This window comes from Prionailurus viverrinus, chromosome A1, assembly GCF_022837055.1.
Source record: "Prionailurus viverrinus isolate Anna chromosome A1, UM_Priviv_1.0, whole genome shotgun sequence".
NCBI lineage: Eukaryota > Metazoa > Chordata > Mammalia > Carnivora > Felidae > Prionailurus > Prionailurus viverrinus.
The window spans coordinates 179,638,872-179,654,185 of record NC_062561.1 but is presented as its reverse complement, the minus strand read 5'-3'; the positions used below and the strand labels follow the sequence as shown (position 1 = coordinate 179,654,185).

The 15,314-nt window shown below is 46.9% G+C and overlaps 1 protein-coding gene across 5 annotated transcripts in view; it reads left to right on the top strand.

Moving 5' to 3' along the window:
- The window catches only part of KCNIP1 (potassium voltage-gated channel interacting protein 1), a 344,734-nt gene that overhangs the window by 132,461 nt on the left and 196,959 nt on the right, over positions 1-15,314 (top strand). The window lies entirely within an intron of this gene.

Sequence of the window (15,314 nt, the reverse complement as noted above, 5' to 3'; positions counted from 1 at the left end):
TTAGGAAGCAAGAAAATGATGGGTTTTGTGTTCTTTCGTTTAATGCTCAAATCCTCTTGTGAGTGGCAGAAGGGTTTCAAGTAAACTGACACTTAAACCTTCAAGTTCTACCATTGGAGCTCAGGTTCTGGCTATAGGTGGGGGTCATAGCTTCTAATCCTTAATGCTGGTTAGTGATTCGAATTGTATTAAGGTAAGGCTGGACCCCAGGGTGCTCAATGATCTGCTCTTAGGACTTGGTTGGTCTCCCCTGACTCGTTAGGCAGGTCTGTGTCTCAGAGTTCCTCATGCATAACCTGCCTTCAAGGGGTCCAGGCATCTGGCCTAGCTCGCAGAGACATTGGGCTGGTTGAGCACTGAGCAATGAGATCTCCGGAGGTAGATCTTAGGTGATGAAGCTGGATTGGTGTTTACATCTTAGAACACGAGTCTAAGGCCACGTGAGTTACACATCCTTTTGGCAGGGAAGGGTCTGGTTGCCTTTTTACCAGTCTTGGGCAGGACAGGTCTGCAAGCCTTGGTCCAGGACCTTGACATTCAGAGCCCTGTTTCTCACAGATCCTCAGATACTACTTGTGTGGGAACACAATTCAGCACCAAACCCCCATCATCTGTCTGACCACTATGAGGCCCCAGAGGCCAGGGGACTGTGGGTACAAGAAACCCAGGGGTTTGTTTTAAAATATTTTCAATGCCTGTGACACTTCTGGGAGGCAGCTAGGTGTCACAGAAAGATCTTGAGCTCTGGAGTCCAGTGGGGTCTGGGTGTGCATCCCAGCTTTGTCTGCGCCTCCTTCTGAGATCTCAGGCCAGCCTCACCCTTCTTAGCCTCAGTTTTCTCATTCATAACATGGGTGACAATACTACGTCCAGGCAGGAAACTGGGTGTGTGGGAAGTACAGGGAGGGAGGACCATGCTACATATACAGTGTTGGCTGAGCCACCAGGGACCCAAAGGAGACTTGTAAGAACGTGAAAAAAAAAAAATAATAAGGATGGATATGAAGTTCCTTGCACAGGGTCAGGCAAAGATTAAAAGCTCAAACATTACTGTCTACCATTCCCTTCTCCTGCACAAAATTCTGGGTCACCCCAGTGAATTCCCATTGGAGTCCCAGAGACCAGAGCTCTTTGCTCTCTCCCAGGATCCTAAGAAAGAGAAGAGGGGCACCAGCATTCGGTGAGCCCTTACTGTGTGCCTGGCACAGTTCTGGGTGCTTCTTCTGCACCTTCTTATTTAACTGTCACAACAACGCCTGTTTGAAGCTCACAGCGGGTCAAGGCTGTTGGGCAGGCCGCCAAGGCAAGCCCCAGCCCTGAGTGGTCGGCCCCTCTTGCATAGAGTTCCACCACGTTGGCTGAATTGTCCAGGGCTCCAGCTGTGTATATTTCTCCTGGCATTTGCCCCCGAGCAGAGTCTTATCTTACCATCTTCCTCTGTGGAATGCTAATCAGCAGAAGACCTTTCCTGCAGAGAGAAGTGACTTAGAAACTGGCTGGGGAGGCTAGTGGTCAGGGGTCACTTCCTGGCCAGTTCCCTTCCCCCCACCTTGGGAACCTCAGTTTCTCCTCAGGTTCCATCCTGCTCTCAAACTTGGAGGTTTTTATTGCTGATGCTCTTGCTGGAACTGCTACTATGATCTCTGAGACATCAGGCTCGGATCTAATTAGAAGCAGTAAGAAGAGGATGGTGGGGATTTTCAATTCCTGCTGGAGTCAAATCCAGGCCTACCACTCACTTGCCGTGTTTGCCTCAAGTGTAAAACAGAGACAGTAGTGGTAGTTACCATTTTAAAATAGCTGTTGGGTTGTGTGAATTTCAGGGATAATGCAAGTCAAATGCTCAGCACGAGCTCTGCTATGTAGTAAGTGGTCAGCACATTTTAGCTTCTGTTCAATTTATGGCTCTAAACTGTTTGTGGCTTCCAAATGCCTCGAGTGAGGCCATCCTGGAAGTAGGCAGTGCCTCTGGGAGTCCTACCTCCTTGTTTCTGGAGCCCTCTTCCAGCACTGTCCAGATAACTAGGACCCAAAACTTCAGATACACCGAGGCTGGTCCTGTTACTGAGCCTCCACTGACCTCTGCTCCGTGGCTGGTCCTGAAAACAACATAGCTTGCTGAACAAATCCCTGCGTGTTTCCAAAATATAATTTGGTAGCATGTATACATTTTTTTTAAGTAGGGCAAAAGCCCCATGTGACTAGTGCTGAGAGAGAGACACACATACCCCAAGCTGAGTGTTCAGGGAGAGCTTCCTGAAGGCAGCCGAAATCTGAACTCGTTTAAGAGCAGGGTCACTGAATAAAAACATTCAAATTCATTTTCCTTCTCTGTTTGGGATCTTTGTTTCTCTTTAATTAAGAATGAGGAAAGGCCACCCTGCTTTTGGGGATTCAGCTTCTGCAGCCCGGTCCTAGGTAGAATTTCTGGCTCCAGGAGTTTTGCATGTGCTTATACCAAGGACACTGCTCTGGGCTTTAACAAGTAAGCGCGAAGGGTTGGGGTGTGGGGTGACCAGAGAAGGCTGATGCAGGTGCAGCTGCGGAGCCTGTGGGGGGCAAGAGAATTTAGGCAGAACATCACTAGACCAAGGCCATCTCAGTGGAGGTATGCCTGTAAGCAAATGGGTTATCAGTCCTCCACTGCCAGAAGAAAACATTCAGAACCCTCAGGATCTCCAGAGTGCTCACTGACTAGATGAGCAAACTCAAGCCCACAGCTATGAGATGCTTTTTCTAAGTCCCCGTGGCAAGTTAGGGACAAATATGGAATTGGTTTCCTGACTCCTAGATCAGTGAACACCTTGGAGAATTTGTGGAACCGGAGGGTTCCTGATGAAGCTGGGTTTGTAGTTTTTTAATCGGGCAGCATGCTCAACCCAGAAGATCTGGGAGACCAAGGAGAGGCAGCGAGGCGTGGAGAAGCAGAAACCCTGCTGTCACACAGCCCTTGTATCAGGGGACCTTTGGCAAATCATTTCACCTTGGAGATGCCAGTTTCCTTATGTCTAAGAGAGGCGTACTAATTTATGGAGGCGTTTGTGCTGGGTCTCCCCTGCTTCTGCATCTTTGTCCATCCTTTTAACTCTGTGTTACCCTTCTAACTCCATGTTACCCTTCCGCCATCTCCTGGTCCGATAATTATCATTCCACCCATAACCCAAGACCTCACTCAGCTATTTCCACAGTCAAGAAGGCTTCCCTGGGCCCTGGGAGGCAGTGATTTCTCTCATCTACATTCCCAAATAGTTTAAAGTATGCATTTTTTTTTAATTTTTTTTAACGTTTATTTTTTTATTTTTGAGACAGAGAGAGACAGAGTATGAACGGGGGAGGGGCAGAGAGAGAGGGAGACACAGAATCGGAAGCAGGCTCCAGGCTCTGAGCCATCAGCCCAGAGCCCAATGCGGGGCTCGAACTCACAGACCGTGAGATCGTGACCTGAGCTGAAGTCGGACGCTTAACCGACTGAGCCACCCAGGCGCCCCTAAAGTATGCATTTTCATGACTTTCAAGTCATGCATTCAAGTAGGCACTGGATGGAGGTGTTAACCACACCTCCCCAACCCCCCCCCCCAACCCCTGACTCCGGAGTGTCAGCTTCTTGCAGGGAACTTGTCTGAATCATTCCTCAAAGTCCTCAGGCTGGTTTCCTGCACATAGTAGGTACTCAATAAATCTTTTCTGGAGGAAATTATAAATAATGGAATGGTTGGCTGCTCTCTGTTATTTTCTAGAATTGCAGACCCTGCAGGAAAAGTTAGCTTCCTGCTGGAGTTTCGGTTACCAGCCCTTTGCCTTGAATGAGTTCTCTTATTTGGTCTGCTGGCTTTGAATTGGCTTTGTCCATGAAACGTACTGAATCTGTTTACCATTTAGCAGGGAGATGCTGAGAACAGTGTTCCTACTCCCCAGCTCCTGAGAGTCACAAAAGCTTGAGGAGCCCACACCCAGTGCCAGGCACAGTTCTGGGATCTCAATCCCAGAAGAAACTCAGTGGAGATCAAGGTGAACAGAAAGAGGGAAATGGAAAGTTTGAAAGATAGAAGTGAGGGACTACTGCCTAAAATGAGGAGGTTTGTCCCTGGCAAGGGACACGGTCTGGACCTCTTTGTATACCTAGAAGGGCTTTGCTCAGTGAATGTTTAGTAAATGTGAAAATGAACAGTGAGTGCATATGTTGACATGTGAGTGAAAGAATGAATGATTGAATGAATGGAGGAATAAGTAAATACATGAATGAAAGGGAGCAAATGAAATATCAAATGAATGCCAGAGGGAATGATTGAAGATATGAGTACATGCATGAATGAATGTATCCATAAATTAATGAATGAGTAATGAAGTCCTCGGAAGGCTATAGTGAAAGACTGTCTTTCATGAAGAGCATTGATTGTCATGCTACCCCAACCCTGGATCTAAGCTATCCCCCATGAAAACTGGAAGGAGTCCATGGGATAGGAAGCCATGGTACAGATAATAATAAACATAGCATGTGCTTCTTAGAAAGCTAAAAATTATAAATTCAGTCAAGAAAAGCCCTGTGGTTTTTTGGGCATCAGTAGGTGTGTAGTGTTTTGGGGGAAGGCAAGAAGATGGGAAGGTATCTCTCAAGTTTTCACTCTTTTGTTGATTGATAAAAAAAAAATCTAAAGCAAGGACTGATCCAGAATGACCTCCCTTGTATATTGGGTTCACTTTTACCTTGTCTCGGGTGAGACCAAGAACCTGTGTATTTGTCTGCCCATTTATTGATTCACTAAGCAACATCTGAAGTATCCTTAAAGCATTGCTTCCCTGATATTACCTCTGCCCGAGGTCCACTCTGGCTTCCACTCACCCTTCACCTCTACCTCCCCATTCACCTGGCAAACTCCTACACATCCTTCAAGACCTCATTCAATATCACCCACTCCTAGGCTCCTGGAGGTAGAGCACATCCTCCCTCCCCTGTTACCTCTGCAGCTGTTGCTGCTTCTGCACGCTACAATTATGAACATTACGTGATTATGGGTTTATACATTTATCTCTCTGACTAGCTCTAAAGGAATGAGTTATATTCAAGCGTTTCTGTCAGGCCTGATATTGGGCCCAGACCTGATGGATGTTGGCCATGTGGAGGTAAGGATGGATGGAGCAGGGCGTGTTCTTGATGGCTCCAAGTAGTGCAAGAATGCGGTAGCACAGATGAGAAATCCAGGTCTGCTCGTGGCGGGGAACACTGCAAAGTTCTGCATAATGGCCCTGGAGTTGATGTTCCCATTCATCAGGCAAGGAATGAGCAGTGTTTAGGAGAGAGAGGGGGAAAGGTGGGGCGGGGCGGGAGGGAGGCAGGGAGGGAAGGAGGGAGGGAGGGAGAGAGAGACTGTGACTGAGAGTCTTGGGACCTTCAGGCAAACTTGACTTATCTTTAAATGCTTCCCCTCCCTCCAGGGAGTGTTTTAAATGGGTCACCTTTGGGGAGTAGCTGTAATCCGCTGGGATATCACTGGCTTCCCATACACTAGCCATGGGAGCAGAACTTTGGATTAATTCTTATGATTCCAGTCCAGGCAGGAATCCTCACTGGGGGAGGGGGGGGGGGAAATGGGAACTGCATTCCACTCAAATCAGGGGGCTAGGAACAGGGTTGCAGAATGGTTAGGACCCTTGAGTGAAAGTAAGACCTGGGTTTAAACTCTGACTCTGTGACTCCTTAGCTGAGCCTTTCTGAGCCTCAGTTTCCCCCTCTGTAAAATGGGGACAATGACAGCATCTACCTTACAGGGATGCGTATGGGGCCAAAGAGGTAGTGAGCATTGTGCTTCACATACGATAAGATGATTTTAGCAACTCGGGTTGTACTGGCTTTGCAGCTGCCTTTATCCATCTTGGAGCAGGTCCCTTCCTCCTCTGTTGCTTCCTCTGCACTATGACTGGGCATTCCTTGGTGATCTGTGTCCCTTCAAACTGTGGCCTCTGATTCCATCCCTCTGGGACCCAGAGCCATCACAACCCTGGCCCCTAGCATCTCGAGAAGTTTCTCTGGTAACTCCTAAGGGAAGCTGGCAGTTTTAGATGATGAAAACTTCCCAGTGGTGAGATAGGAGAATGTGGATCATCTGCCAAGGTTAATAATAATAATAGCTGATGTTGACCGCTGTTCTTTGCCAGGCACCTTACTCTGCCCTTTTCCCTGTTACTTTATTAACCTCTTCCTAGCCCTGGAGGGCAGACCCTTTTACAGTTCCCATTTTGCAGATGAGGAACTGAGGTTCTGAGAAGCGAAGTTCCTTTCCCAGGGTCACACAGCCCTTGGATAGCAGTGCCCAGTTCTGGCTGATCCTTGAGCGTGAGCTCTTAGGCACCACACCCTCCCCCTCCCCTGCTGGCCTTGCCTCAAGAAAGAGCAGCCCCAGTGGGGAATGTGGAGAGAAGGCATTCAGATACAGCCCTCATTAGCCATACCACACCACCGAGCCATCTGTAGGCCTTGAGCAAAATGCTTTTAGCCTCATCTCAAACCACCCCTGGATCCGTTTCTATTTAATCTGACACTGCAAAAGCCTAAATATGAAATGATTGGGGGCATAAGGCCAATTAGCAAATTCATTAATAGGATTAAACGTCGCTCCTCTGCTCTAATCATTTATGTGAACTACATTCTTTTCCCTTTGTTGCAGCCATCATTGCCTGTCAGTGAAGGATCGAGCACATCGGTCTTCAAGTATGTTAGATTTCCAAACCTTCCAAATCAGGGACCAGAATCAGTCAGTGTTTTCACATGGTCCAGAGAGGCAGGGAGGGGTCAGCCAGTTGATGAGTGGTCATCATTGCAGAGGAAACAAACACAGGACCTCGCTGGTGTGTTTGCTTTCTGCTTTCTCACTAATTCCTTTCTGCCCTTGGCCACATGTTGGCCTAAATCTGTATTACACATATGCATGTGGTGTGGCTATTATGGGCATATACATAACCTGGATACAAAGTCTGGCCCTGCAGATTGTTAGCCATGCGGCCTCAGGCAGGCCCTTCAACTCTGTGAATCTGCCTTTCTACATCCAGACAATTGGGATATTGATAGCAATTCCCTCCAGGGTCGTTATGAGGATTAAATGCAGAATGCACGTAAGACCCCAGTGGTCAAAGGATAGCAAGAAGGCAGTAGCGGTGAGTTATGACCATCTGGAGCTGTGCTGTTCTCAGTGTGGTCCTCAGACCAGTAGCCTTGATGCCACCTGGGAGATTGTTAGAAATTCAGCCTCAGGTCCTGGATCATAACCTGCATTTTGCTAAGATCGCCAGGTGGCTCGTGTGCCCACGACCTAGAGCACAGATTATAGTACATATATATGTCTTTATGTGTTTATTTATAAGTTTACATATCGAGCTGGAAGGGGCCTTTGAAGGCTCCTGGTTCGAGTGTCACTTAAGATAACAAAATGGAGTCCAGAGAGGTGGGTGGTTTGCCCACAGTCACGCAGTTGGAGCGTCCAGTCTGGGGCCTGAACCCTAGGCCTCCCCAGCCCTGCTTGTCTGCACATAAGTTGCTCTGAAGTCAGATCTCCCCAGATTCACATGGTTTCTGTTGAGCTTTTCTTTCTTTCTTTTTTAAATAAAACAGAAGTGCCGGGCTACGTATGCCCATTAAGTTTTAATTTACTAATTTGAAATGTTATTCCAGCCAAGTGAGATCCTGAATCTTGATTCTGCCAGCCCTCGCCTTAGCTGCACCTCCAAGTTCTGTGTTACCAGACAGTATGACAAGGAGGGATTCTGAGTCTTCAACCAGTTGCATCTCAGACATGGGCCAGGACAGAGCGCAGGACCAAAGACCTCTCTCCACAAGCGATTTCACTGATAACGTTCAGAACCGTAGGGCAGGCTGGCAGCCGGGTTTCCTTACAAAGCGTTTGTGTGGCATTTGAAGCCAGGTATGGCAGAGTTAGTAGAAGTCTAATAGACAAAGGAAGAGCCTGAAGCATGGAAGTTAAATGCCTTTTCCATGGGGCATAGTAGGACCTCTCTGTTGGAAAACAAGCAATCCTACTGGCTGTTGTAGAAAGCTTTCTGCACTAAACAGTTAAGCAGGACTCATCCAGGGTCACTAGGTTTGTTTGGGGTAGAAACTGGAGGGATAGGGCAGCATTGCTTGAGAAGAGATTTGGATTTTTTGAGGGCCTGCGTGTCCCAGACCCTTCTGCATACCTAATCTCCTTTCACTTTTACAGTAGCTCTGTGATGGTTGTGTTGTTCATCTCGCTCTGCAAATCGGGAAACTGAGGTTCATGGAGCTTCTATGATTGTCTAGTGACTAAAGAGCAAGGATTTGAAGTGTGCCTGAGACAAAGGCATCCCACCACATGGTCTCTTCCTCCAACCCAAGCCACATCCAGGCCACAAGCAGGCCTCTGACGCCCAGGAAGGCCTTGAACAACCGCTTCTAGCTTCTGAGCCCCTGGGAACTGAACATGACAGCCACCAGCCTCCCCCATTGGCCCTGTCAGCTCCTCACCCATGCCCACCCTGGGCCCCAAGAGAGAGGAGGGCTGGCAGGTGGGGGAGACTTCTGGAGGCCGTGCAGCACCCAGCTGCTGTGGGGAAGCCAGTGCACTGGCATCCGTGTGGGGCTGAGGTCGCGTTTTCCCTCCATCCCTGGCACTCACCCATGTGCCACTCTCCCAGATGGCCAAACTGCACACTCAGCAGGGGCCCTTCCAGAGGTTTCCCTGCTCACCTAGTGGGGACAGCAGGGGGCTCACTCCTTTTCCTTTGTCCTTTGTACCTGCCAGCACTGGGCTAGATTAGGACTCCAAGCCCTAAAGGTCCTAGGGCTAAAATGATTATATCTGCCACACTCCCATCCCCCACCCCTGACCCTAGCAACTGCTACTTAGACAATTCACAACTGAAACAGGAAAATAAGTCTAAGGAAATGGAATGAAATTTGGACTTTTTTTCATGATGACTACTTTGATGATTTAAAAAAAAAAGATAATACATTTTCAAAACATGTTTGCTCACAATTTTGATGCTTCTCCTATGCTGGTACTGTAGACATCTCTTGAATGCGCCTATTGGTATTTCTGCGTCGGAGTTGGAACCAGACAGGAAAAAGAAAAAAACAAAAAACAAAAAACAAAAAACAAAAACCAATCTGTATTGAGGACCTGCTTTGTGCCAGGCACCATGCAAGTTATTGACAAATATAACAACAACACAAATACAATTTAAAGCTCTTATAATAAGAAAAAGAATAGGAAAAAGAAATGAGATTTATATAGCACTTTTTGCCAAGTACTATTCTAAGTTCTTTTGATACATTAAACAAATTTAATCCTTACAATAACCCAATACTATGATTATCCCCATATAACACATGAAATCTCATGCTATGAGAAGGAACATTCAACTCCCCACTTTATAGATAAGGAAACTGAGGCTTTGGAGGAAGTGACTTGGCCAAGCATCCCCCAGATGGCTGGTGGAGGAGCCAGGATTCTCACCAACTCTGACCATCTCCAAATGCAGATACATTCCTAGAGTGTGTTATAAGGAGGGGTAGGAAGGCCTGGGAGTAAAGACTGAGTATAGAATCCTGTCCTGACTTTTTCAGGGGTCCCCTTTAGTCCTCCTGTTGCCTATTACATCTGCCCTCATCTTGTGCTACTCTCCCGCCATCCCTGGATCTTCCTGACCTTCCAGAGCAACCACTCTGTGCATTGGTCCACATCATATAAGCTGTATAGGAGCTAAGTCAGGTTCCCATCTGCCCCCTGAGGAAAGAAGCTGCCAGAAGGAGATTAGTTATGGAGGATACTATCTTTGCCCTCAAGGTGCTTCACTCTGGTGACCGTAATAATAATATTAACAACAAATCTATAGAGCTCCCACTATGTGCCAGACACTTTAGCGGCTTGGTTTTATTTAGGCCTTACAGCATCACCAGGAAGTCGGCATTATTACTGGACTCTTTACAGATAAGGAAACTGAAGAACAGAGAGCATAGGGAAATGTCCAATGTCTCACCAATGTCTCACCTCTTGAAAGTGGCCAAGCCAGGATTTGAACCCAGCTGACTTGACTCCAACACCTGTACCTGCCTGGTGAATCAACGAGGCTAGACTGTATCTGAGTGCCTACCTATACCACATTGCAGATTGTGTTACCCTGTGGGGGTTCATGGGAGGGAGAGACCATCTCTACCAGAGGCACAGGGCTGAAGAATCAGAGAGGATGACTGAAAAAGATGGCATTTCAGATTGATTAAAGAGCAAGGGCTTGACCCATGCAAGAATGTAGGTTAGTAGAGTTCTAGGTAAAAGGAATGGTATGAGCAACATCATTGAAGTAGATGAGAAGAAAGGAGAAGGAATAAAAATGGCAGTGATGCACTTTTGTGACTTGGAGGAAGTCAATAGAAAGGTTGTTATTAGAAATGTGAGAGAAGTCGGGGCACCCGGGTGGCTCAGTTGGATAAGCGTCCGACTTCAGCTCAGGCTGTGATCTCACGGTTCGTGAGTTCGAGCCCCACGTCGTGCTCTGTGCTGACAGCTCATAGAGTCTGGAGCCTGCTTCAGATTCTGTGTCTCCCTTTCTCTCTGCCCCTTCCTGGGTCTCTCTCTCTCTCTCTCTCTCTCTCTCTCTCTCTCTCAAAAATAAAATGTTAAAAAACATTTTGAAAGAAAGAAAGAAAGAAAGAAAGAAAGAAAGAAAGAAAGAAAGGAAGAAAGGAAGAAAGAAAGAAAGATGAGGGAACAGATTGGAGGCAGCGACCAGAGTCAGGTGTCCACATTCAGGAAGGTCGGGGGAAAGTCCTGAAAGGTAGCCGAGAGGAAGGATGAGGAAAGGACAAAGTAATTGGGGACCAGGGCTGTCCCTTCTCATCCTCACCCTGTCTTCCCAGAAGTCTCCCATTGATCACTTCAGCCCACAGCTGCTCCCTCTTCCCCCCCACCAATCCACTCACTGTCCTGCATGATTTAGCAATTGATTGCCTTGAATTGCTCTATAATCGCTCCCTATAAATATGGTCTGGCTCTTCAGTAAGAGTACACTTTCCTCAAAGGCTGGAACCTTCCTTCATGCCCTTCTGAGCTTCTCCAAGGAGTCCAACACAGTTCTGGGCACATGATTGGTACTTGGTGGCTTGAATTGACATTATACTGAGATGCATGAGGACTTGGAATTCCCTAATTGGGATTAATGTAGCAAAGAAGCCTGGGCACAGCTTTGAGGCTCCCCTCAGCATATTCACAGGATCCAGAACATCAAAGACAGTGGTTTAGTGTAAAAAAAAAAATAGAACATTGGAGGTTATTTCATAACAGCTCAGAGTTCATAGAAAAGGTATGGCATGTTGGGTGAAATAGAACTAAAGGCCAGTCCTAGCTTACCCTTTACAAGCTATGTGGTTGAAGCCAATTGTTTGACTCCTCTCTGCATGTCCGGTCTGTCATCTATTAATAGCAGTCATGATATCAACTCATTGGATTGTCATGGGGATTAAATGAGATCAGGTGAATGCAAGTGTTTATAAACTGTAAGGCAATGCGTAAGTGGTGAGTATTAGTACGTAGGTGATGATAGTGATCACAGGTATAGTAATACTTTTGATGATGGTGGCAAGGATGGTGCATGTGACGGTGACGGTTGTGTTGGCGGTAGCAATGATGGTAGTGACAGGTGGTAGCAGATAGCATTAGGGGTGTTGATGGTTACCGTAGGGATAACGTTGGCGATACCAGAGATATTGGCGACAGTGACAATAGTTGTATTAGAGTACTAATGGTGGTGATGGCGGGTCATGGTGTTGCTGGAGCATGATAATGTTAGTGGTAATTGTGATGATTCTGGTAGGGACAACAGTGATGGGATGGCGCCAGTGGCAATGGGGTCACGACGGTGGTAGTGTGATGAGAAGTGGTATTAGTAATGATGGTGATAACAATATGGTGACATTGGCGCTAATGGTGGTGGTGAAATAGTGGTGGTAGTGGTAGTATTGTTGGTGGGATGATGGTGGTAGTAATAGGGGTAGTGGTGGTAGTGGCAGCAGCGGATTGGAGGCTGTCTTTCCCTTTGTTCAATCTATCTTCTTTGACTAGTCTATGCAGAAGGATTTCTAACCCTGAGACTTTGAATTCCCCTAGATGTATCTGTCAGTAGTAGGAAAGAATAAGACACATTAGTTCATGCCTCTAGATTTATCCATGGTTGGCACTTTTCAGAATCATTTGCGTACAAGCTGTCTTCTTGACACTTGCATTCCCAGGACATAGCATAGTGCCATGCCTGCTACATAGTCAGTCTTCAGTAAAAATTTGTGGAGTGAAAGAGTAAACTTGCACGAGGACGCAGGTTATACTCTTGGATGAACTCATTGGATTTAAACGTCCCACCTCCAGAGGTACACAAGGTCATCAGGTAGTTGTCTATCCCGTCGGAATGCACCTGCTCTCACACCATGACCAGCATTGGCAATGGAGCTGCCCTTCTATTCTAACAGGCTGGGAAGACTTCCTGGGAGCCTCCTGGATGTCATCCTGGCCTGATCCATTTCTGCCCTGATTCTGCACTGACTGAGCACAACAAACAGTGGAGAAAATGGCACGTCCCACTAGCAAATTCTGGAGCGTCCATGCCTCTCTCCTTAGCCCCTTTTCTGATGCATCAGGAATGAGAGGCATGTTTTGCCCCTGGAGACATTCTTCTTGGCAGCTGGGAGGGATTAAAGAAGTAGTTTCAAATCTAGTGTCTCTGTAACCCATATTCTACCCTTCTACCCTTCTATTCCTTGGAAAAAAGGAATAATCACATGTCTACATTGTAGTGTTCTTGTGGCTTTTAGGTATGTGGCCTACAGTAAGGGCTCAATAAATGGTAGTAATTCTTTTTTTGTAATTTTTTTAATACTTATTTTTGACAGACAGACAGACAGACAGACTGTGAGTGGGGGAGGGGCAGAGAGAGAGAAAGACACAGAATCTGAAGCAGGCTCCAGGCACTGAGCTGTCAGCACAGAGCTGGACGCGGGGCTCAAACTCACGAACTGCAAGATCATGACCCGAGTTGAAGGTGGACACTTAACTGACTGAGCCACCCAGGTGCCTAAATGGTAGTAATTCTTAACAGTAGCATTTATTATTTCTATCATTAGTGGAGAGATTAACATAAAAAGTGGTGAATAATGATAGACCATAGACTTTGCATATCTCTTTTGCATGGAACACGTGTGGCTTGGATTCATTTTGGATACCCTGATCTGGAAACTGAGCCCACAGTGTCCCCTGAATAGATCATATGTTGTTGGGGGGGGGGGTTGTTGAGAAAGACGGACATGACCTGTAGGCAACTGGGTTTAGGTGCTGTTCTGTTGAACGAGGAATACGAGTTGGAGACCAAACAGTCTTAGATTTAAATTTCAGACTTGCTTCTCACTGGCTGCGTGACCCTAGGTAAGTTACGAGGTGAACCTTGGTTTCTTTGTGTGTCCGGTGAGGTTAATAATACTGACCACATCTGTTCCTTGGGAAGAATATGGAAAATAAAGTGTAAATGGAGCAAGGGTGGAGATTTGTTTTCCAGGCAGCTCAGGACTGCAGGTAATGGAAAGACTGAAGTGCTTTTGGGATTAGAGCTGCCTGCAGCCTTTATCAGTCTCTGGAGTTGATGTATTGTTCCCCCAAACCCTGGAACATAGTCAAGGAGGGGGTGAAGGAAGGAAGAGGGGTAACAAGAGTATGGATGGAAATGTAAACACGTGGAGTGCAGGTAGCAGGCTACATGCCCATAGCAAGCAGTCGACAGAGGATTCACTTATTGTTCTGATTGCTATTATTGTTAAACCTGTGGAAAGGAATTCAGGTAGAAAGGAGAACTCAAGCAAACACAGGCTGATCCTAGGCTGAATTTGGTCTAAGTTACAAAGCACCATGTGCGATCCACAAAGCGTGGACACTGAGACAGGCTGTTTCCCGTCCGCCCCCCTACAACTTGTAATCCCACCCACTGACTCTGTGTGTTGAACAGGAAGAGCTCTTTAAAGGGTGCTTGGTGTGTGTGCCTTTGTGAGTAGAAGGAAAGCACGCTAACGTATGGAATGTGAGACACCGTGCCGGGCACATCCTCTAAATCATCTCATTTAATCGTCACACAATCTTATGAGGGAGATACTGTTATTGTATGTATTTTAGCAGTGATGAAACTGAAGCTCAGAGAGGAGAAGTGACTTACCCAAGGTCAACCAGCTGGTAAGTGTAGGGACAATATTGAACCCAGACCTCTCTGTCCCTTACTCTCTGTAGCGCTGTCGCTTAGAGACTCTACACCTACTACCTGGGATAGCTCCATTTGACATTTGGGGGATTTGAGGCTTCACAGCTGCACAACCAGCTTGCAGCAACGCGGGACTCGTCCCCAGTTCTCCTGACTGCCAGCCCCACCATCTCACCCTGGTCGCTCACACATCATTGGAACTGACAGTGCAAGAATATCCCATTCCTTCTCCTTCTCTTCCTGCCTTTCTTGGCCTTCTTCCAGGACTTTGGAGGAACAATAAACCAACTCAAGAGGCAGGGAAAGGCTGTAGGAAGCTCAAACCCCAAACCCATTTGGTCCTTTAATGACTTCCAAGTGAGTTGCCTGGGAGACAAACCCCTTTCCCCACACCCTCACCTTGCCCTGATAGGTCAGCGGGCAACAGCCAGACCAAAAGACTGACATACATTGCTCCTCTCAATCCAGACCCCCCCCCCTTAATTCAGAGATGCCCCACATAATGGTGAGACTTAGAAACCAGGCAGCCCTGGTCTGGAACTCAGCTCTGCCTTTCTTGAGCTTTGTGATCTTGGGTAATTCACCTGTTCTCTCTGAGCCTCAGGACCTTCATGTGTAAAATAGGGCTAATAGCTCTCCCCTACTATCTCCTCTCTCCTGTGATGATTAGTTAGAAAAGTGTATATAAAATACCTGTTCTAGGGTAGACACTCATTTGAGGGTTAACAAGAGTTTTATGGTTTGGCCCAGCGAGTCTCAGGCTATAGCCTTGATGACTGTAAGCTCTTCTGCGACCACATCCTAGTCTCAAGCACAAGTGTGAAAATTCCTGGCATGTGCCATCACTCCTTGTCCATTACCCATGGCACATGCTGATCACCCATCACAGCACTTTTTCCTTCAGAGCTATAATGGCGGCCTCGGAATCCTTCTTAACACAGCACTCTAGACAGCCACTATTGATTGATTACAGATGGCATGGGAGATAGCTGAAATTTATTTGAGTCCTAGTTCTGATGAAGTTCATATTTGTTTCTCCCTCTCTACAGCCCAGGCTA